The sequence below is a fragment of the Marmota marmota genome, unplaced genomic scaffold (assembly GCF_001458135.2).
Source record: "Marmota marmota marmota unplaced genomic scaffold, marMar, whole genome shotgun sequence".
Classification (NCBI taxonomy): Eukaryota; Metazoa; Chordata; class Mammalia; order Rodentia; family Sciuridae; genus Marmota; species Marmota marmota.
Genome location: NW_026000249.1, coordinates 33,695,422 through 33,718,692, shown reverse-complemented (window position 1 = coordinate 33,718,692; position 23,271 = coordinate 33,695,422). Strand labels below are relative to the sequence as shown.

General features: G+C 37.3%; 1 protein-coding gene across 3 annotated transcripts in view; it reads left to right on the top strand.

Moving 5' to 3' along the window:
• The window catches only part of Slc9a7 (solute carrier family 9 member A7), a 136,869-nt gene that overhangs the window by 39,962 nt on the left and 73,636 nt on the right, over positions 1-23,271 (top strand). Inside the window, exon 1 of one of the 3 annotated variants that reach the window (XM_048796498.1) lies at positions 16,498-16,503. The exons of the other annotated variants lie outside the window; for them this stretch is intronic. The gene's annotated coding sequence lies outside the window, so the exon portion shown is untranslated. Of the gene's footprint in view, positions 1-16,497; positions 16,504-23,271 lie in introns of those variants that run through there. 3 annotated transcript variants of the gene reach the window in all.

Genomic DNA, 23,271 nt, shown 5'->3' with positions numbered 1-23,271 from the left:
TGAAGCTGGCTTTGAATTCATGATCCTCCTGCCTCAGCCTCCCGAGCTGCTGAGATTACAGGAGTTAACCAAAAAATTTTAAAAAATGTTTAAGGAGATAGAAATGTTTAACTACCCTGACTTGATCATTACACAGTGTAAACATGTATCAAGTTATCACATGGCACCCTATACATTTTTACAATTGAGATAGTAATTAAAATATATAGTGAAAGAAAAAATTACCGTATCCAAGTAAAAATGAAAAGAAATATACTGTATTTGTGTATTTCATAGTCATGGAAAACAAAAAACACAGAAATAACCAGTGTCTTTTCACTTCTCTAAAATGGATTGAAACCTTGAGTTAATTACAGAAGAAAGGAAAAATCCCCTAATATTCAGTTACTAATTGTATGGTCTCTGAAAGTACCAAACCACAGGGAAGCTACTAGGCCCCTGGGGAGACTCAGTCTTTCTGAGTGTTCAGGTGTTCTTAGATGTCCCCTTCTGGGCAGCATTCCCATATTGACATTTACCTGAGGCACTAACCTGACCCTGTGGAGGGAAAAAAAAAAAAACCTTTCAACTCTTCCTCCTGTAAGGGTCAACCAAGAATCATTCTCCTAGAGAAGCCTTATGCCTTTTTTATATAATTGGTTGGAAAAGACGTTACCCTTTCTTGCTAGCTGAGCCTTGGGTAAGGGCTAATGCAAAAGTTTCGTTTTAGTATTTAGGACTAAACAAACATTTATTTCTCTTATCTGGTTTATTTCCTTTTATCAGATGATGAGAATTAAATGGCACACAATATTTCCTTTTTGTTCAGTTGTCAAGAAACTCAGAACACTATGCAGTGCTTGATTACAATAACAGAATGTCTGGGAGGACCAGAAATTTATTTCCTCCTTCTATATCCTTCAGTATTGTCAGTTTCTGTTTTAATTGGCCTGCTGTAGAGCACTTTAAAAGGTTTACAAAACAGCCAGAGTGTACCTGAGACTGATCCATATAATTTAGCTTTTAACTAATTTTACATTTCTCCTGATGTGATTCAAACGTTTTGTAAATATATTGTGTCTAACAGTAGGGGAATGGTTGACTAAATTGTGGGGTATTTATATACTGTATTTACAGTTTAAATCCTAGTTTCCAAAGCAAATCTGTTACCTGAGCCCTTATATAAGATTTAGTACACAATATGCAACTGAACAGCATGTGAATTTTTACCTTTATTGAAGTGATTGGATTAAGAGAAAATAGGGATATTGTAGGTTCAGCCTTAAAACAAACATGGAGGATAGCACCATAGTTGTCATTACAGGAGCGAACTGTGTAACTGAACTGGAAAAATAGATGCTGTTGCAGTTGGATATTAAGGCCTGGGGCACAGGTGTTGCTGGCAGGCTGCAAGAAGCATGGCCCAGACTCTAGACATTGACATTGCTGGGTTAAAAGCTGTAATTGTCAGCAGTGTGGTGACTGACCATCTCTCAGTGCTGGCTCATGTTTACCAGGTTCAGAGAGCCTGAACCTAAACTGAGTGCCAATTGATTCATTTATGATAAGAAATTTGATGGTTAAGCAGAGCAGGGAATAGGGTCAGGCTGAGCAGAGCATTTTCTTTTGTGTAGGTTAGCAGCTGGAGACTTAGCAGAAGGTTGCTTAAAGAGGAACACAGGCATTTGGTTATGTCTGCTCATACATAGATTGGGAAAGGCTGATGAGTCCATCTCCTTGCTGGGATGGTCTTATTCCCTCACCCCTATTTGGCCCAGGCGAGGTCCTATATCCTTAGATGGATGGTCTCACCCTCTGACTTTTTGAGGTTTTCTTTCCTTCCTCTTTTTATTTTCCCAAACTGGATACCACACAGTGGACTGGGTTTCCCTACATGAAACTCAGGTACATTCCAGGTGAGTCACTTTGTGGTTTGGGGATTCTTAGACTCTTAAAAGCACATGAACTGCTGAGCACTGGGTTTACTCCCACAATTTGCCAGTCGAATCTAATTTCTGCCAATTTGGCTGGCTAGCACTAAGGAAAACCTTCATTTTCTTCCCTGTGAATCTGTGGGGCCCTTTCACTCTTCACTCCCCAATTTCAGGTACAGTCCTCAGTGCATTTACTCATCCTGTTTTTGAATGAGGTTCTTCCTGTCACATAGTCCTTCTTTCTGCCCAGTCATCTGTGCTTTCAATCTGTTTATCTAAATGTAGAGGTGCCCAAGGGGCAGACCTTGCCCTGATATCTTTTCCTCTCTGATTTGTGGCTTTATATATCATTTTTGCATGGCTGGCTTCAAGGTTTTATGTTGAGTCCAGAATGTATTCCTATAATACAATCCTGAAAGTCAGTAATTTTTTTTTTAGTTTTTTTTTTATTCTTTTTTTAAATTAATTAATTTATTTTTATTGGTTGTTCAAAACATTACAAAGCTCATGACATATCATCTTTCATACATTTGATTCAAGTGAGTTATGAACTCCCATTTTTACCCCAAATACAAATTGCAGAATCACATCAGTTACACATTCACAATTTTTACATAATGCTATATTAGTGACTGCTGTATTCTGCTGCCTTTCCTATCCCCTACTATCCCCCCTCCCCTCTCATCTTCCCTCTCTAACTCATCTGCTGTTGTTTAATTCTCTCCCTTGTTTCCCGCCCCCCCCTTTCCCCTCACAACCTCTTATATGTAATTTTGTGTTAACATTGAGAGTCTCTTACCATTTCCATATGCTTCCCCTTTTCTCTCCCTTTCTCTCCCCCCACTCGTCTCTGTTTAATGTTAATCTTTTCCTCCCTGTTATGTGCTTAGTTGCTCTGAAAGTCAGTAATTTTAAAAGTTATTTTCATTTTTAAAAGAGATGGAGTCTCACTATGTTGCCCAGGCTGGCTTTATACTCTTTAGGGCTCAAGCAATTCTCCAGTCTTAGCCTTCTGAGTAGCTGGGACTACAGGTGCAGGCCACCATGCATGGCTTTAAATTAATTTTGACAAGACAATATATATCATAGTATAGAAAAGTTAAGAGAGAAGACAAACTGAAAAATCAGCTCCCCCCTTTCTCCCTAGAATGAAATTTATCACCTTCTCTTCCTTGGAGGCGAATATTCTCATCAGTTGGGCCATTTCCCCTTGAGCATGCCATTCTCTGAAATCAATATATGCAATAACATAGTTATAACCTTGCATTTTATTTACTTATTTATATACCCAAGCATTTAAAAAAATTATTGGTTCTTGTTAGTTATATATGACAGTAGAATTTATATTTATATATTTGCACAAACATGGAATATATCTTATTCTAATTAGGATCCCAGTCTTCTCAACACTGTGTACATTCACCTTGCACTTTTAAAACCAGCTGTCTCACTGGACCTTTTTACTTTTGAAAGTGATATCCACATCTTACCAGTGCACGTGAGCTCAAAGCCTTGAGCTTTGACTTTTTCCTTGTACCTCTCTATGCCTGTTTGCCTCATTCATATTTTCTTTTTTTAAAATATTTTTTAGTTGTCAATGGACCATTAATTAATTAATTAATTTATTTATTTATATGTGGCGTAATCACCACATTCCATTGCTTCACTCCTGATTGTGTATTTTGCAAGAGATCTGTCCTTCTGTTGCACTAGACTGCTGTCAGCACCCAGCCATATCTTTGGGTGCCCTCCATTCCCTCACAGTGTTTGACTGCCTGATGGTTCCCCTGAGAACCTTGAGCATCCCACTGCTGTAATATAAAGTAGAAGGATAGTTGATGGAAGTTCTGTCTAGTCTTTATTTCTTTGCACTATTGGCCTTCCATGGGTCATGGACTCTCGGTGGACGGAACCATGGTGTAGTATTTCTGGCTTACTCCCTTTCATTCCTTAAGACAGCTTTTAAAAGAGTAGTGGGTTCTCAGTATACATGTTTGCCAAATGATGAGATGAATGCTGTTTTGTTGTTGTTGAAGTAATAGATGTGGGCATCTTATTTTTTAAGAACTTGGAAAAAATAACTGTGGGCAGATGATCAAATGGCAAGAAGATAAGCAGATAATCTGTTACATCATGAAAATTTATCACCTTTTCTTTCCCACAAAACCTCATTTCTGGCTCACTGATATTGCACCACTATCCTACGCTGGCACCACCCATGACACTCCCTAGGTTCCTTCCTCCTTTATTTTCCTTCTTCCTACTCATAACATACCATTTTACTCAACCTTATTTTAAAATTCTTCCCCTTACTAGAATGTGAGGCATATGAAGAGGGGCAGGATTCTTGTTCCTCTCGTTGACTGCTGTATTCCCAGAACCTAGCATGTGGTAAGTTGCTTAATAAATATTTGTTGCATATATCACTTGGGGAGATACCAATTGCTGTGTTGTCACTGAATTAATTGCTATCACCAATCCTAGATTTCTCTTTATTCTGTTCAGCATTACTGGATACCAGTACTTTGAGGCCAGGGAGAAATTTTGTATCTGTCTGCAAGCACAATCTTTAGTTTGGGACTGAGTGACTGAGAGTTACTTGGAAGGAAGAAATAAACAACATAATTGATGGAGCTGGAAAAAACATCTTGAGCTCTGCTCTCAGTGACTGACATTCTCCAAACATCTCCACTTGTACTTTGATAACCTAGTTTGAGTACCTTTAATAAAAGTGACTCATGTCTCTAATTCTGATCCCAGAGTATGTCCTTTTCCATGGCTTGATTTCTTCACTTTTTTTTTGGCTAATAACTGTTGATCCTTTGGCTAGGGTGCTGTCACTCTGATATTGAGGAAGAGGCCAGTTAGTTGGGTTTGAGTTTGAGCCATTACTAGATCATTTAGTCTCACAGAGAAAAATACTGTTTTGTGGTGAGATTTTGTCTAGGTGGTCAGGCAGCTGCATGAATGTGTGGGCCTTGATCTCTGGCTCCTGAGGGGCAGTCGGGTAGGTAGGCCTTGGCATGGGTACAACACTGAGAAGGATACTGTCTGGTGATGGTGGCTTTCCACTAAGAGCTGCCTGGCCACCTTGCCTTAGGAAATCCCCTACTATGACTGTGAACATCACACACCTGCTGACTGTGTCACTCACTAATCAAATCTTTCATTAGCTCTAAAATGGCTTTCACGTCCTTTGTGAGGACTGAATTCACTAAGATGGTGTCAGGAAGACCTTAGCCCCTTATGAACATGAAGAGATCCACAGATTTTGCTTTGCTGAGGAGTCAGGCTTTTGTCCTCTTGATGGCAAGGAGCCACTGTGTACCTTTAAGCTAGGCAGAGAGATTCCTTTTAGAATTACTATCATTGCAGCAGTTTTGTGGTAGACTGCTGAGGAGTGTGATGTGGATGTAGGGAGGTGAAGAGGCTGTGAAAAAAAAGTTGATGTGAGAATAATGGCTGCCACTGTGCAGAACCTAAGTGACTCCTGTGGGTGTAAATGAGTTAAGGATGACTCATGGGTAGCTGGCTTTTGCAGGGACAGGGAATGGGGAAGAGAAATAATGCTTACAGGGAGGAGTGAGAGTTACCTCTTAGACTTGTTGAGTTCAGGGAGACAGTGAGCAGATGTTTGGATGAAGGTTCTGGAGCTCTGGGGAATAAATCTGTGCTTGACCTACCATTGCTAAGCCACTCTATAAAGTGTTATGCTAGCTGGGTGAGTTTTTAAGCTTAATTTTTTATTATGCGAAAGTTTTAAACACATAGAAACAATAAGATAATAAACCAAATCCACGTGCCCACTATCCTACTTCATTAATTACCATCTCATGGTCCTCTTGTTTTATTGGTACTCTTCAGCTACCTTTCCTTATGTCAAAATGATTTTGATAAAAATTCCAGATATTGAGTCATTGTATTTATAAATATTTCAGCATCTCCAAAACATAAGGGATCTTTAAAGGTATATAGCCATAATACATCATCATCCATTAAAAATCACAGTAATTTTACAATACTTGTCAAATATTCAGTGAATTCACATATTTCCAGTTGACTTTTTTGTAATTTGATTTAAGATCCAAATAAGGTCCTTCTAACAGCATTTGGTTGCTATGTCTCTGTCTTATAAGATTGGAATGGTAGCATTTCAGAACATTCAGACCCCTGTTTGTGTGATCCTGAACCATAACCAGCACTTGAATAAAAGAAAGAGGTGGAAGAATATGGGGTTATATAGAGATCTTCTGCATTGGAGGAAGGATGCTTTTAGGAAAGTCCCTAAACTTGTAGCCTCTCTTTCCTTCAGTTAATTCTCCATTCTACTGCTATAAATAGTATCTTCCAGAGTCAGGCCTGATAGTGTGCTTTTCTTTGCCCAGGAGTCTGTGGTCTCTGTTTCCTATGGGGTGAAGTCTGATCTCATGAACTTGGCTCAAAGGGATGATTGTCTTCCTTGTGCCAACCTCACTTCTTGACACTTGGTCTCCAGCCTTTTTCTGTCTCCCTGGCATCAGCCAGCTCCAGACATGCTGCTGTAACTACTGTTTACTTCCTGCCACACCATCACATGCTGAAGACTTTCTCTGACTTCCAAACAGTCTGACTCATCTTGAAAGGCCCAATCGAGAAGTCACCATTTCTGTGAAGTTTTCTTCCACTACTTTTTTCACATGAGAAAATTACTTATTCTGTGCCTCACTATCTCAACTTTTTATGCCTCTCTTTTTGTAGTACCCATCACAGCTTGACTGTCTTCATTTTTTGTTATATGTGTATAGAAGGGACAGATGTGTGTGTCTATGGTAGGGCTCAGGAAACCAGGCCCTGAGTCTTGGCCAGCTCTGTTGTGGGCATCCAGCCTAGACTCTCCCCTCTCAGAATGCAAGGTCCCCTGTTGACACAACCTTTAGGAGGGTGAACAACAGATTTTCTCTTATAGTTACTCCACTCTGTGTTTTGTTTAACATAATTTTATTGGGTAATCTGTTCAATATGACATAGTCTCGGCTGAATTAAAGCCACTATGCAATTATATTTTATTCTGCCCTTGTAAACACGTAAAGGACTTTGCTGGGTATATGATATGAAACATTGTTTTTTGTGTCATTAATATGATTCTGGTTGCTGACTTTGGCTGCTTCCCAGATACCAATTTTGTGACTTAGGAAATTGCAACAAAATTAGAAAACTCTAATCTTTCTAGATACTGTTTGGTTGCCTGCCAAAACCTGGACATAAATTGCAGGGAAAAAAGGCATTATGTTCATAATTTAGGGAACTGATGCTTCCATTTGTGTATAACCTGATAATGTTATTTGTAGTCAAATCACAGCTTTGAATTTTTATGATTTCATTCTTTCAGCAAAAATTTATCAAGTGGTGACCACGTTCCAGGCATTGTGCTGGGTTCAGTGGAGCTTTTGGTCTTGTGGGCCAGACACACAGTAACAGCTGTGTGGACAACAGCAACACAGAGGGAGGAATGGTTGATTTTGCGATAAAGATGGTGCTGTTTCAGCCAGTCTTGCAGGGTGAACAGGAACTAATGAGGTAGATAGGAGAAGAAGTTTGAGGAGTAGGAGACATACCTGAAAGAGGACAGTGTGTGCTAAGTGTGGACAGATAGCAAGTGGCCTGCTTCACTTTAGTATGTAGCTATCATTTTTATTTTTATTTTTTTTAAATTTAAAATTGTAGATGGACACAATACTTTTATTCTATTTATTTATTCTTATGTGGTGCAGAGGATCACATACAGTGCCTCACATGTGCTAGGAAAATGCTCCACTACTGAGCTACAACTGCAGCTCCACATTTTTATTTTAAATAGGAAATATACATATACATTGTACATGATTAAAACTTCAAATGGCTTAACAGTGAAATCAAATCCTATCTTTTCTCTGACTCCCAGCTACACAAGTCTGCTCTATAGAGGCAACAGTTGTTACCCTTTGTGACTACTGTTTTAGAGATTTTTGATGCATTTATACATTGGAAGTAGATTTTCTTTCTTATCTCCTATGCTGATGGTAGCATGCTATCTAATCTGTGTTTTGCTTTTTTCTGCTTAATGCTTAGGACCCTGAGTTTCCGCATTCTTTTTTAATTATTCTATTTATTTATTCTTATAATTCTTTTTATTTATTCTTTTTAATATATTGGCTATAGACTCCATTCTATGAGTGGACCATGGTTTATTTAGTTGGTACTCTTTAAAGGAGACATTGAGTCCTTTTACCTGTCCTGTGAAGTACATTGGAATAAATGAGCAAAAGCCACACAGTTCAGAGCTGAGGATTATAAATATTCCCAACTCTGAGTTCAGATTCTGTTAAAAATTAGGCATTTTGGAGAAAGAACCAAATAGAATTTGAAGAAGCAAAAAAAAAATAGTCTTTAAAATTGCAAACTGAGTAGATAGGATAACAAACTTAAGAGAAAATTGTTGAACCAGATGATAGATGTGAAAAAATTATCCAGAAGGTGTCACAGACATGCTGGAATACTACACAGCAATAAGACTTCATGAGCCAGAGCCACATATCCATATGGATAACTCCCACAAAAATATCGTGGGGTGAAAAAAAAAAGTTACAGAGTAATCCTTGCCATACGTAATTCAGTGATATGCAAAGTTATATGACATATATCTTTAGTAATACTCTAAGAGCATAATAAATACCAAATTCAGACTAGTGTGTCCAGGGAATTGAGGAGGGAAAATGATGGACTTCATTGGGAAAGGACACAAAGTGTGCTTAACCTTCTTGGTACTGTGCTGTTGATTAAGCTGAGTGGTAGACACAAACATGCCTGGTGGACCATTCTTATCCTGATAAATTCTTGCAAAACATATTAAATATGCAAAATAGTCTATGTAATGTGCAGGTAAGAGAATAAAATAACTAGGTCTATATTCTGTCCAGCTAAAGAAACAAAAATGACCAGTACCTTCGAATACCTCCCCTGTGTATTTCTTCTCAATTATAGTTCGTCTGTTATAGTTTGTCCCTTCTGTGCTATATCTAGTCTTTTGTATATCAGATACATTTCATAATTTTTTTTAAAAAAAGGATGTTCTATAGTCTTCTTTTAGTTATCTTACCAGTACAGGTTGAGCATCCCTAATCCAAAAAAATCTGAAATCCAAAATGCTTCAAAATCCAAAACTTTTTGAGCACCAGCATGATGCCACAAATGGGATATTTCACACCAACTTCACATGACAGTTTGCAGTGAAAATGAAATCACACCAAAAATAGTGTGTAAAATTAACTTCAGGCTATGTGTATAAGGTGAATATGAAACATAAACAAATTTCCTATTTAGACTTGGGTCCCATCCCTTAGATATCTCAATGGGTATATGCAAATATTCCCAAATCCACAGTATCCAAACCACAAAACACTTCTGGTACCAAGCATTTCAAATAAGGATATTCAACCCATATATGTAACAGTCAACTTGAATTTAAATATTTGTCTCCCCTTTTTAAAATTGTTACATTGGCCATCTAAGTAAAAGATCATATGTTATGTTCCTATGATTAAAATTTTTTTAAAAAAATATATAGTGTTTTAGTTGTAGGTTGACATAGTACCTTTATTTTATTTATTTATGTGGCACTGAGGAACCCTGTGCCTCACAAATGCTAGGCAAATGCTTTACCACTGAGCCACAGCCTCAGTCCCCCTATGATTAAATTTTAAACACGTATTTTTCAGCATCTCCCAAAATATGTGATATCTTAAAAGCATTTATGAAAATTAATCCTTCCTCTGACCCCATCAGTTTTGAACAGGGAGAACAGAGGCATGGTAGTTTATTGGTTAGTGCCTTAGGATAATACTTCCTGTGAAAATGGAGTTTATGCCAGGAAGTCATATGGTGAAAGTTTTCTTTGGAAGATCAGCAGATCACATTGTAATGGTAGAATAAGGAAAGGAAAAAAAAAAGTCTCTAGAATAGGGCTTAGGGACCCTGTGTTGGAGTGGTGGAAATTTAACTTACCTGTAAAAGAAACGTTTCCTCCTTGGGGGATGGAGTCTGAATTAGCTATAGGCATATTGTTGATGGTCTACAGAAGTTGCCTTCAGTCTCCCCAAAAGATAATGTATTAGCTTGGACTGACATGACAAAATGTAGGTGAATATCCCTTATGCAAAAGGCTTGGGACCAGAAGTGCTTCCGAGTTTGGAATTTTTTTGAATTTTAGAATATTTGAATAGACTTTATTGATTGAGCATCCCTAATCTGAAAATCCAAAACACAAAACTTTTTTTTTGTACCAGGGATTGAAATCAGGGGTGCTTAACCACAGAACCACATCCCCAGTCCTTTTCATAATTATTTTGATACACACTAAGTTGCATAGAACCTTGCTACTGGCCTCAAACTTATGATCCTCCTGCCTCAGCTTTCAGTTGCTGGGATCACAGGAGTGCACCACCATGCCCAGCTAAAATCCCAAACTTTAGAGCATCATGTCAGTGACCAGAGAGTTTTGGATTTCAGAACATTTTGGATTTGAGATTTTTTTTAAGTTTAAAAATGCTCAATGTATAACACAGATTGGGTGGTTTAAACAAGAGAAACTTTTATTTTCACAGTTCTGGAGACTGGAAGTCCAAGATTAGGGTTGCCTGCATGAACAGATTCCAGTGAGGGCTCTCTTCCGAGTGATGTCTACATTGTGGCTTGAAGGATGTTTAAGAGTTAGTCTGGTCAAGGTGTTTAGGAAGGTGAGTGGGAAGAAAGTTACAGGCACAGGCTCACAGGAAAGACTGATGGATTTGTTTTGAAGCATTGCTGGTGTTTGGTGAAAAATCTTGGTTAGGACTTCCAAAGAGTAATAAGTAAGAATCTCCTGTAGTGACCTGTGTAGTCTTTGGGTAACTGAATGGAATTTGATTAATCTGTTTGATTAAATTAGAAATACACAAAACAGTGATAAAAATGAGTGGAATGAGAACTCAGCTACAGGCACACGGTCCTTAATTTAAGAAAATGTCAACTATGAGGCAGAAACAAGTGAATATTCATATATCTGATCTAAAACTGAAAACTGATCCTATCATTCAAAGGTCCTCAAACCTAATCTAGGATTCTGCTAAACTCCCATTATCAGCTATATCTGTGAGTTATTTAAAAAAATTAAATAAAATGTGTTTAAGAAGGTCTTAGGTGTGTCGCTGAGTGGTAGTGCTTGCCTATCATGCACAAGGCCTTGGATTGGAATCCCCAGCACTGAAGGAAAGAAAGAGATTATTGACAAAGTCAAGGCAAGAGACAAGGGTAGGATGTGGATTGGCACATTGCCTATGAACAGTTCTGGGACTCTGGAGCTAGACTTACCTTCATTTAAATCTTAGATCTTCCATTTGCATGTGACCCATGTGCGAATGGAAGCAAAATACTTGGTTTCTCTTTCTCAGTTTTATTTATTTATTTTTAGCTATACAATGGGGGTAATAATTGTAATAATAGATAAATTTTAATTCTGAAAGAATTGTATTATGTCAGTTAACATGCACAAGTGCTTAGAATAATTCTGGCACATGGGTGTTAACAGTATTGTTTTATTTTATTGGGATTTAACCAATAAAATAAAATATCTAATTTTGAGACAGGGTCTCATTGAGTTGCTTAGGACCTCACTAAGTTGCTGAGGCTGGCCTTGAACTTGCAATCCTCCTATCTCAGCCTTCCAAGCTGCTAGGATTCAGGTGTGTTCTACTGTGCCGAACAGTATTGTTGTTTTTTAATCTGCTCTTTCAGACTGTAAACTCCTTGAGAGTAGAATACATGTTTTACTACCATATGTCTAAATTCTGCCATAGGGCCTTATGCCCAAATATTTTTGAATGCATGAATGAATGAATAATTATTAATAAGTACATTAGTATATAAGTAAATAGAGGAGGTATGGAAGGAAAGAAAGAAGAAAACAGTGAATATGAACTATGTTAATAGGCAAAATTTGGGCTATGATATTGGATAGTTTTCACAGAATAGAATTAGGAATTTATTTTCTGGTAGCTCCCAAGTGCTTGGCTGGTAGAATTTTTCTTGTATTGTAATGCTAAAGCTCTGTTTCGGGAGCAGGGGTGTAGGGGATGGGATTTTCATTTAGGAACAACTGTGATTCAGGAATATTAGATTTGTTGATTTTTTTTTTTTTTTGTCCAGGTGGCATTTCCTTTATTTTAAAGTTGGAGAAATAAGATCAAAAGAATTTTTTGTTGTTGTTCTGGAGATCAAACTTAGGGCTTTATATGTAGTAGACAAATACTCTACCACCAGTCACATCTCAGCCCTTTTTATTTTGAGACAGGGTCTTGTTGAGTTGCTAAGGGCCTTGCTAAGTTGCTGAGGCAGGCTTTGAACTCATGATCATCCTGCCTCAGCCTCCCAAGCTACAGGTATTACAGGTGTATGTCACTGTGCCTGGATCAGCAGATACTTTTTGAACACCAAATATGCCAGGTACTTCTAAGCACTAAATAAAAGAATTCCAATAGATACCTTCCTCTTCCCTCCATGGGGCTGATAGTGGGGCCAACTAGTCGACATACTACTTAAATGCCTTTAACAATGCACAGTGTGATGGGAATACAAAGCCTTGGGATCTAACCTAGCCTAGGGAGTCAGGGAGGGCTTCTTGGAGAAAGTAGCATTTTAGACTGTTATTCATTGGGAAGATAAGCATTAAGCATGAAGTTACATTTAAATATACTATCTGTATAGTTAACCTGCTATTACTTTCTGAGTCATGTATACATTCCTTTGTGTTTCTTCCAATCTTAAAGAATGTGCTTTGTGTATTTGACCTGCTCACAGATATTCATCATGAAGCCCTTGAAGTACAAAATATACACTATGCTGGGCTTACATTAGTTTGGTTCTCCCTTTGAGAGACCTTAATGGAAAAGCATGGAGTGCTAGACCTGGAAGGAACTACAAATGTGTTCTCTAGGTTCATTCTCTCAGCCCTTCTTTGTAAAACTACTTTCTTGGCATATAATTGACATATCATAAATTCATTAATTGTATACACACACACACACACACACACACATATATACATATAATTCATTGATTTCTAGTCAAATTACTAAGTTGTGCAACCATGACCGTCATCCAGTTTTAGATTTTGGTTTTCTTTTGTTTTTTGGTAACGGGGATTGAACTCAGGGGCACTCAGCCACTGAATCACATCTCCAGCCCTATTCTGTATTTTATTTAGAGACAGGTCTCACTGAGTTGCTTAGAGCCTCACTCTTGCTGAGGCTGGCTGAGAACTCATGATCCTCCTGCCTCAGCTTCCCGAGCCACTGGGATTACAGGTGTGCGCCACCATTCCTGGCCCAGTTTTAGACTATTATTTTTTACCATTCCACTAGGATCCTTCCTGTACTAGCCTCCGGCCACCACTAATCTACTTTCCATCTCTATAGATACGTTTGTCCTAGACACGTCATAGAAAGGTAATTATACTATGTATGGTACTTTGTGACTAGCTTCTTTCACTGAACATGTGCACTCAGCATAATATCTTTGTTTCATCCATGTTGTGGCATATATCTGGAATCCATTTCTTTTTCCACTATATGGATATGCCACATTTTACTTATCTATTCATCATGGACATTTGACTTGTTTCCATTTTGGGGCTACCATTTTACATAAGGGACTTGAATACCCATAGATTTTGGTATGGTGGTATGATTGTCCTAAAACCAGTCCCCCACAGATTTAAGGGATGACTGCAACCTCATGCTATAAAACTTGAAGATCAGTAATTCTCATTTCTGAGTGTGTTGGAACCAGATGTGGAATTTCTTTCAACGTAGGTGCCTCATCTACTCTTCAAGATCAGAAATTACATGGGAGACCCTGGGCACCTGTATTTCAGCAAGTTCCCAGGTGACTGACTCTGAACACCACAGTGTAAGATACTGTTGGACAGAGTGTTTTATAAATGTGATGGTTATACCACATAGCTGTACCTTCCAACTGTGACATTTTACAGTGGCTTGAAGTTTGGATAAAATGAATATGGGGCCACTGCAGCCATTCTGTATATGTTTAGGAAACACAGGGGGAGGGCTTATCCTTTGAAAAACAGATAGGACCTGTGGCTCTTTTTGTGATGGGCCTCAGATCTCAATCTCTGGTGGTTTAGTGTCAGTGTTGACTCTCAAGCAATACTGAAAAATTATTGTTAATAATACAGTACAGATCACCTGAATTTAAGTGACCCAAATGCACTAAAGACATTTAGCAATAAAAATCAGTGACTTGTGTTTTTCTTGTTGAGTTAAGCTTATTACATGGCAGATAACTTCTCATTCTTCTGGTTGTATGTGATGTGGAATTACACCAGTCGTGTAGTCATATATGCACACAGGGTAATAATGTCCGTTTCATTCTATTGTCCTTCCTATCCCCTTACCTCCTCCCCTCCTTTCACTCCCCTCTGCCTAATCCAAAGTACCTCTATTCTTCCCTAACCTCCCTCTTATTGTGAATTAGCATCTGCATATCACAGAGAATATTCAGCCCTTGTTTTTTGGGGATTGGCTTGATTTGCTTAGCATGATATTCTCCAGCTCCATCCATTTATCTGTAAATGCCATAATTTCATTCTTCTTTAAGGCTGAGTAATATTCCATTGTATATATATACCAAATTTTCTTTCTCCATTAATTTATTGAAGGGCATCTGGGTTGGTTCCATAGTTTGGCTGTTGTGAATTGAGCTTCTGTAAATTTTGATGTGGCTGCATCACTGTAGTATGCTGATTTTAAGTCCTTTGGGTATAAACTGAGGAGTGTGATAACTGGGTCAAATGGTGGTTCTATTCCAAGTTTTCTGAGGAATCTCCATACTGCTTTCTAGAATGGTTGAACCTATTTGCAGTGCCACAAGCAATGTAAGAGTGTATCTTTCTCCCCACATCCTCCCCAACACTTATCGTTGCTTGTATTCTTGATAATTGCCATTCTGACTGTAGTGAGATGAAATCCTAGAATAGTTTTGATTTGCATTTCTCTCATTGCTAGAGATGTTGAACATTTTTTTTCCATATATTTATTGATTGATTGTATTTCTTCTGTGAAGTGTCTGTTCATCTGTTCAGTTTCTTAGCCCACTTATTGATTGGGTTATTTGTTTTCTTGGTGTTTAGTTTTTTGTGTCCTTTATATATCCTGGAGATTAATACTCTGAGGTGCATGTGGTAAAGATTTTCTTCTATTGGGTTGGGGATGTGGCTCAAGTGGTAGCGCGCTCGCCTGGCATGCGTGCCGCCCAGGTTCGATCCTCAGCACCACATACAAACAAAGATGTTGTGTCCGCCGAAAAACTGAAAAAAAAAAAAAAAAAGATTTTCTTCTATTCTGTAGGCTCTCTTTTCACATTATTGATTGTTTCCTTTGCTCATAAGAAGCTTTTTAGTTTGAATCCATTCCATTTATTCATTGTTTTTAAAAAATGTTTATATGAATATATATATATATATGAATATATGAAATAAATGAATACCCTTATTCATTTATTTTTATGTGGTGCTGAGGCTCAAACCCAGGGCCTTGCACGTGCTAGGTGAGCACTGTTCTGCTGAGCCACAACCCCAGCCTTATTCATTCATTTTTTTTAAGTTGTAGATGGATACAATGCCTTTATTTATTTATTTTATATGGTGCTGAGGATTGAACTCAGTGCCTCACATATGCCAGGTGAGCGCTGTACCACTGAGCCCCATCCATAGCCCCAGCCCAGACTGTATTGTTTTATTACTTGCTGTTATGTACTGTAGTAAATCCTTCGAAGAATCTTCTAAAATAGAATCAGCATTTATAGATAGAGAATGATGCCTACCTTGAAATTTCCCTCTAGTCAAAACCCTTTTTAGCTGTAAATTGTCACACAAATGCTCATTTTATTGGCACCCAGAAAGCTGCTAGATGGGCAAATAAGGAAGTTATGACATCTTGTCCCTCTACTGGACAGGATAAGTTCAACAAGAGAGGGAGTCTGTAGTGACTTTTCTAAAGGGGTATTTTTCCTACTGCTCCTCCCATATATCACTTCTCTTTCTAATTCCTGATTCCCCAGTAGGCAAATTTTTTATAGCAATAGAGGTAATGCAAGGAAAAATAACTCTTCTTTAGGGCTTATAAAAAGCAGCATTTGTGCAGCCTTTGATAATTTATAAAGGGTTTTGGTATATTGTGTTCCCCCTGCATTTTTACAACAGCCCAATTTTAGAAATGAGTAGCAAAGAGATACCATGCACTGGATGGCAGCTAAGTAAAAAGTGAATTTACAAACCCAGATTTTCTGTCACTAAATCTACCAGATTCTTCTCCTTTTTATTACTTTATTTTCCATTTACTACCAGAAAAAGTAAATATATCAGGAAAATTGTTATAAAGTGACAAAATGCATTAGAATTAATTTGCTATAACATACACAACCAGCGTTTTCTGTAAAATAGTGGTATAAAATAGCAAAATAACAAGCATGGAGAAATTCTCTTGTTTGTGCTCATACAGATAGTGAGGGTACATGATTTATAGTAGGACTTTGGAATGGCCATATGAGTTCAACAAATCATCTCCTCACAACATGGCAATAAAACTGGAAAACATGTCAAAAATAACAATTTAAAGTCTATGAAAATTGACCAGTGGTTGAGTAACAAACCGGGGGGTATTTATTCAAGAAAATTGACTGCATCTTGGTAAAACAGTGGGTGTATGTGGCATTTAGACTTGGGACTGCTCCCATCCTCTCTAGTTCCATGGTTCAGGCAGATGGAGTGAACTATGATGACCACCAAATCTTGTTTCTCTCATCAGCTCCAGAAATAAACTATTATATTCAGTTGATTTTTTTAAAAAGGTACTCTTATGTTTTAGATATGAGGTGTTCCCCCAAAGCTCATATGGGAGACAGTGCAAGAATGCTCAGAGGTGAAATGATTAGATTATGAGAGTCATAAACTGATTAGTGAATTAATCCACTAATATGGATTAATTGGGCAGTAACTGTAGGCAGGTAGAGTGTGGCTGGAGGAGATAGGCCATGGGGAGGTGTGACTTTGGGGTTACTTTTTTGTCCTTGGTAAGCAGAATGCACACTCTTTCTCACTTTCGTGTGCTCTCTCCCTCTCCTCCCTCCTCCCTCTCCTCCCTCCTCCCTCTCCCCCTTCTCCTTCCTGGTTGTCATGTCCTGAGGTGTTTTCCTATACCATATCCTTCTGTCATGATGTTCTATTTCACCTTGGGCCCAGAGCTGTGGAGTCAGTGGATCAGGGATTAAACCTTTGAAACTGTGAGCCAAAACAAACTTTTCCTCCTCTATGTTGTGCTTAACCACTTAGTCACATCCCCAGGTCTTTTTTTATATTTTATTTAGAGACAGGATCTCACTAAGTTGCTGAGTACCTCACGAAGTTGCTGAGGCTGGCTTTATCACTTCATTTTGTTCAAACTGTGGTGTATGATTTTTTCATTTTCATTTTCCTGTTCTGTTTTCCTTTTGTTTGTTTTTAAGATATTCTTTAGGGAGTGCCTGATATATGTTAAAAGTAGAAGTAGTAAAATACAACACATTTTATAAAGATCTTTTTGTTAAAAATCTTATGAGATGTTTTAAGGAGGGGGCAATAGCCAGACACCCTGTTGAGTAGTGCATGTTGTGTGCTGGTTCTCCACAGCACCATACCAGTGTACTTGTAATGACGCAAGAGTAAACAAATTAGTCTGTGTGTTTCATTTTATTGTGCTGTGTGCATAGTGTATATAAAGGAAAATGAGTCTTAATGTCCATTTACTCTTTCTAGATGCTAAAGAGGTTGGCAGTGTATGACAAAAGTAGAATTGGTGTTTTAGTCTGTTTTTTGTTGCTGTTGACTAAAAGAACTGACAAGAACAATTTTAAAGGAGGAAAAATTTATTTGGGGACTGAGTTTCAAAAGTCTTAGTCCATAGACAGCTCCATTCCTCATGGCTTGAGGTGAGGCAGAAGGTCATGGCGGAAGAGTGTGAAAGAGGGAAGCAGTTCACATGATGATTAGAAAGCAGAGAGAGACTCCACTCACCAGATACAAAATATATACCACAAAGACATGCCACCAGGGACCCACCTCCTCCACCCATACCCTACTTGCCTTCAGTTACCACTCAGTTAATTGTGTCATGGGATACATTCACTGATTGGGTTAAGGCTTTTCTAACTCAATCATTCTCCTCTAAACCTTCTTGCATTGTCTCACACATGAGCTTTTGGGGGACACCTCACATCTAATTTATAACAGTTAGTAAATAGATTTTGTGAATTTTGTATTAAAATTCCCAGGAAGGATTGTCTTCTGAAAATTTAAGCACTATAGCCCACTAAGTCTGTGAAGGGCCAGAATGCTCATATTTTGAAGACTTCATTTTCAAATTAGAACTATTGTTACATGTGTGCAGTTTATTCAAGACTATCCATGGACATAGTGGACAAATTGAGTCCTTACTTGAAACATCTACTCTGTCAAAATGTTTAGAAGTGCCTGATGTATGTTAAATGTAGAGGTAGTAAAAAAGCTAAAATCATATGAAATATCATCATAAATCATATGTAAATATCTAAAATCATATGTAAATATCTCTTTGCTAAAATTCATATGAAATACTATCTTTGAGGAATGGAACTGTTAAACCACCTCTGTGAGAAGTACAGTACCATCTGTACTTGTTCAGTGATATGGAGGTGGTTGGAGGGAATTGCAAAAGGAAATATGTTAGTGCAGCCATACTTGGATATTCTCAGACATCAGTTTTATGAATGTTTTGTGCATTTTGTTTTGCTCTGTATATAGTGTATGTAATGGACAAATGAGTCCTGATTTTGTAACATCTAGTCTCTAAATGTTAGAGAGGTTGCCAATGTATGACTAAGTAGTTAGTAAGATTAGCACATTTTGTACATTTGTGTTGAAATTCATAGGAAAGCTTGTCCTCTGTAAATGACTTCTGGATATGAATTTTTCAACCATCTCTAAGCATAACATATGCCTATACTTGTCCACTGGATTGAAGTTAGAGAGAAGGAAGTGAAAAGGGGAAGGTTCAAAGACAAAATGGTCATATTAGAAGATACCTCAGATTATAACCATTGCTACATGTGTACAGTGCTGTGCACATAGTGAACAAGCTCTTATGTGGAATATCTAGTCCTTCTAGATGTTTAGAAGTGCTTGATATATTTAAAAGCAGAAGAATTAGAGTAAAACTTGTACATAACTTTTAAAAATGGATGGGAAATACTGAGTTTGGAATTGTTAAACCACCTCTGAACAGTGTACTCTCTGTACTTGTTCGTTAGGTTGAAGGAGGTGAGAGGGAAGAAGTTGCAAAGATGTTTTGTTAGAGTGTACTAGAAAACTTAAGCTTGTCCATTGCCCTGTAATGTACATTTCATTTAATTTTGCTGTACTGTGCATATTATATAACATGGACAAAGTAGCCCTGGTTTTATAATATCAAGTCTCTAGATATTAAAGAGGTTGCCAATGTAAAAAAGTTAAAATAGATATAATCATAAGACAATGATAACTGTTATTGAGCCTGTAAACAAACTATAACTCCCATTGCTAGTGGGAATATATAATGGTACAGTTTCCCAAATGGAAAACAGTTTGGCAGTTTCTTAAAGTATTAAACAGATTTACCATATGACATAGCAGTTCTACTCTTAGTTAATACCCTAGAGAAATGAAAACATATGTCCACAGATTTGTATGCAAATGTTCATAGCAGCATTATTCACAATAACAAAAAGGGGAAACAATGCAAATGTTCATCAACTGTTGAAAGGATAAGCAAATATGGTATAGCCATACAATGAAATACTACTCAGCAATAAAAGTAGCGAAGTACTGATCTATGCCACAGCATGGATGAACTTTGAAAACACCATGCTTAGTGAAAGAAATGAGACACAAAAAGACCACATATCATATGATATCATTTATATGAAATGTTCAGAGAAGGTAAATCTTTAGAGACAGAAACTAGATCAGTAATTACCTGGGGATGGGGGTAGGAAACAGGGAGTGACTATGAATGGAAATATTCCAAAATCAGATTGGGGTGATGGTCGTACACCTCTGTGAATATACTAAAAATCACTGAATTGTACATTTGAAATGGATGAATTTTGTGACATATAAATTGTACTTCAATAAAATTGTTTTTAAGTGAGTGTTTCAGCCAGGCACAGTGGTATAGGCCTGTAATCCAGTAACTTTAGAGGCTGAAGCATGAGGCTTGCAAGTTTGAGGCAGCCTCAACAATTTATACCTCAAAAAGTAAATAAATAAATAAATAAGGCCTGGGGGTGTAGCTCCGTGGTAAAGCACCTCTGGGTTTAATCCCCAGTACCAATAAACAAAATGAATATTTCACTGCACTTTTCAAAACAAGCAACAAAATATTTTGAATTAATTCTCCTTGAAAGAGTTTTAATAAATCAATGAATAGCACAGCTGCATAACAAACAGAACAAGTAGACAAAAGCATTGAAAAGATCTGTAGCACTCATTCTTAAAACCAGTCATGTAAATGACCCCCAAATGTGAAAACTAATTATCAATTCTGGAATCTGTTGGATTCTTTATTCATTGGATTGGAAATACAGATTGAAATAATTGTATAAATCATTAAGTTTAACTCTTCTGTGCATACACACCAATATAAATATAGTTGACATCCAGATAATGAGATAAAATATTTTGTGGTATGTGTTTAGACAGGTTAAGGCAATAACTTTGTCATGAATAAATAATGTCATTAGATTTCCTTTATACAGGGTTTAAGTAATCTGTCCAGTTTTACCATAATAATTTGGCAAAGATTATGTCAATTTATATTTCTGCCAACACTTTTAAGTAGGTTCATTTCTCTATGTCTTACATAACATTGGATATTATCAAACTACCTAAATCTTTGCCAATCTAGTAAGTGCCTCTTTCTTTTTGATTTATATTTCTTTGTCAGTGGTGTGTATCTTTTTACATAATTATTGGAGATTTGTATTTATTTTTCTAATAACTATTTGTTCCTTTGTTTCTTTTATTTCTATTGAAATATTTCAATACAATTAATAAATTAACAACAACAACAACAAAAGAAATACAGTGGAAGGGGAAGGAAAGGGGGATGGGGTTAGCAATGATGGTGGAATGTGATGGTCATCATTATCCAAAGTACATATATGAAGACACAAATTGGTGTGAACATACTTTGTATACAACCAGAGATATGAAAAATTGTGCTGTATACATGTAATAATAATTGTAATGCATTCCACTGTCATATAAATTTTTTAAAAATAATAAAAAATAACTAAATAAAAAAAGAAATACAGTTTGATCATCTTGTTATGGTTTGGCTATGAGGTATCCCCCCAAAACCTTATGTTTGAGGTAATGAAGGAATATTCAGAGGTAAAATGATTAGATAATGAAAGCATACTCTAATCATTGGAATGGATTGCTGGATAGTAACTATAGATTGGGGCATGGCTGGAGGAAGTAGGTCACTGGGGTGACCACTGGGGGTGTGCCCTTAGGAATTACATGTCTTGTCCAGGACTCCTCATCTCAAGTCTCTCTGCTTCCTGGATGCCCTGACCTGAGCAGTTTTCCTCTGCTATTCCCTTCCACCATGATGTTCTGCTTCACTTTGTGCCCAGAGCAATGACGTCAGCTGATCTTGGATGGGACCTCTGAAGCTGTGAGCCCATATAAACTTTTCCTCTTCTAAATTGTTCTTGTCAGGTATTTGATCACAGCAATGCAAAACTAACACAATCTCTAATCTCAAAATCTGAAGTGTTCCAAAAATCTGAGACTTTTTGCATGCCAGTATAACGTTCAAAAGGTTTTGGATTTTGGAGCATTTCAGATTTTGGATTTCCAGATTAGGGATGCTCAACTCTTAAAGGCCATGCAAATATTCCAAATCTGCCCCCCCCCCCAAAAAAAACCAACCCCATACTCTCAAAAACAACTCTGAAATTTGAAACACTACTGGCCCCAAGCATTTTGGATAAAGGGTACTCAATCTGTAATTATCACTGTCTTCAAACACTTTGTAACTGGATCCTAAATGGGATGCTTTCTTTTCTCATTTCAAATGAAACTTTGGAACTCAGAACAATCTGTATTATATTCTAAACAACCCTAAAGTGGTGACCAAAGTGATCTAGTGATAATCTATCCTTAGTAGCTTATATAAGAGAAGGTGAGGTCTCACTAGAAGAGAACAGTACATCCATGCACCTGTTCCCCTTCTTCTTAACAAAGGCTTATTAATAGAGATATGCACATATTGCAGCTGGTGGATGACTGTCTAGAATTACACCTTACTCCATGTCCACTTGTTCAGTTGCACTCCTAACAATCTTAGTCACAAAAGGAAAACTGGCACCAGACTAACCAGGCCTAGTTTCTCTAATCACCCTCTGAGATTTTTTTGAGCCATACTTGGCTTATGATTATATTCCTTCCTAGTACTACTCATTTTTGTATAGGCACATATATAAAGTATATATAGTTTTTTCTGTTTGGTTATGTCTTTAAAAATTAAAAAACTTAGAAATTATACACCATCAGTGGAATGTGATAATACAGTTGTGAAATGCATTTTTCATACCCATACATTGAAATAGTCCTCACCTTCTGCATCTTTGAGTTCATTATTTTATTTTTTAGCCACATAAAATATCAAAGCAATTTCATTCATATTTGTTTTCTGAAAAAAAAAGTCCCAAACTGGATTATTTTCTGATATTAGTCATTTACCTTTAAAAATAGTGATTCTGTCTTTATCAGGTGACATCTTCTGTGCTATTTTTCTCTGGCCCACATACACCATAAGTTATTTCTCTTTGTAATCTGGGACTCTGCTGTAGGATGCAGTTAAATCAGTATTTCCTTCTAAATATTCTGATAGTTGTCGATGAACCTTTTTAAAAAATTTATTTACATGTGGTGCTGAGAATCGAACCTAGTGCCTCACACATGCTAAGCAAGTGCTCTACCACTGAGCTACAACCCAAGCCCCTAAATCAGTACTTATGTGGTTCATTGTGTGTGTGTGTGTGTGTGTGTGTGTGTGTGTGTATGTATGTATGAATATGGAGCTAAAAAAACTCATGCATGATTTAAGTCCTTGTAGTTATGATCTATTTACAGTTCCTGTCAGGGATGTCTTCAGATCCAGCAGATGAAATATGCTATTCACTTACTCCTAGTCTTTATCATTTTCTCACCAAAATACCCCTCTACAGT